We start from the raw sequence: 1,752 nt of genomic DNA, 5'->3' as shown, positions 1-1,752 counted from the left end.
CAAAAAAAAAAAAAAAAAAAAACAAAAAAACAACCATGGTTCCAGAACAACATTTAGAAGAAAGATTTGTACTAATATTGTTTGGACAGGATATCATGTCTGCATTTTGTACTATGAATAACTACTACAAAGACAACAATATGCAATGTATTGATTGTTGAAGCTGCCCTACTAACCTGTTTTGAAACTGTCTCATGCTATTTGTTTCTCAATAAAATTAATAAAAAAAGAAAAAAAAGAAATGCGAAAGAGATTCATAAGAATGCATTGCAAATCAGACTGTAGTAAAGAGAAACCATGTGGGCAAAAGTGCAGAATTAAACAATTCCTATGTGATGAAAATGCTGTACTAAAAGATTTAGTTGAGGAAAATAATCTTCAAAGTATCCTAGCTGCTCAAAAGGACTTGGGTTATACATACCATTGTAAGTGAATACCACTTCCCAAAAGAATCCATTGAGAATCTATCCAAGTCTTTGGCTACTTTTCAAGAACTGTTTTACTGAATAATCTAGATGTATTTTTGTCCTCTGTCACCTCCAGTTACTTACACTGTAACTCCTGCCTTATCTATTGAAAAAAAAAAAAAAAAAGCTGAGTGGGTGGGGATCAGCGGAGCAGAGGGCCTAGATGGCATCCTGTGATACTCCTGTGACTGACTTCAAAAGCATGAGGAACTTTTGTTCCTAAGATCCTGAAGTCCCTCTTTTAAAATGGGAATCTGGGAATTACTGACAAACAAGATGAAAGATAGTGCTTCAAGTTCCTCCTTTTTCTGTCTCCAGACATACAAGTACCATACAAATTTATAATGCAGAGAAACTGAAAGTTCACCTGTTCTGCAACTTTTGGGGATTTTCATTAGGACACACCTCAAGCTCAGTCCTCTGCTGAAGGAACTGTGGACAGTGAAGCTTGCCCCAAGGCAGCTACCAACTATGTTGGCATAGGATGTGCCTTAAGGCTGTCACTGTGCTTCAGATTTAGGCTTCCTTAAGGGTGCAGTAGGAAATACTAACAGTCTGACCCCACAGGCAACGGACCCCTCTTAAATCTAAGGCCAGGCTGCTGTAGATAACCTGGCTGGATTATAGAGTGGGACACAGTCACATAGGAATAGGCTCGGCTTCCTGTTTTCCATATATAGCGCCCTTCTGCTTTTCTAGCTCAGCCCACACAGCCCCAGAGCCGGGTGTGAGCATTCCTTGCCAGCATTCAGATGCTGAACATTTTTAAAGGACTAGAGGGAAGTGTTTAGGAGCCGCTCTTTTCAAACACTGAGCTTCTTCAGCTGTAGGAGAGAACGTGCCTTCCCAAATAAGCATGAAGAGTAAGGCAAGTATAAGCAGTTGAACGGCCCTGGAGTTATTTTAGGAACCGTGGTCATTCAGCACAGGAAATGAGTATCAACAAGTTACAGCTAGAGACGGTGAAACATTACTTCTTTCCTCATTTAACTACTTCTGAGTAGCTGGAGAAAAGTTAGGTGCAATTCTGAATGTGGAACAGCCTGCTGGGTGTGGTGGTGCTCAGCTGTAATCTCAGCACTTGAGGAAGCTGAGGCAGGAGGGCTGTGGCGAGGTCAGGTTGAGGCCAGCCCGGGCTACCCAGTGAGTGTGAGACCAGCTTGAAGGACAAAATAAGATCCTGTCTCAACAAAAAAAAAAAAAAAAAAAAAAAAAAAAAAAAAGAATGAAGAACAGATTCATTAGGGAGTAAGAAGGACGGGCTTCGGCTTCCCAGTCCTTTTCT

Source organism: Octodon degus, unplaced genomic scaffold (genome assembly GCF_000260255.1).
Source record: "Octodon degus isolate 3935 unplaced genomic scaffold, OctDeg1.0 scaffold00144, whole genome shotgun sequence".
Lineage (NCBI taxonomy): Eukaryota > Metazoa > Chordata > Mammalia > Rodentia > Octodontidae > Octodon > Octodon degus.
The sequence above is the reverse complement of the archived record's forward strand: the minus strand, read 5'-3'. Positions refer to the sequence as shown.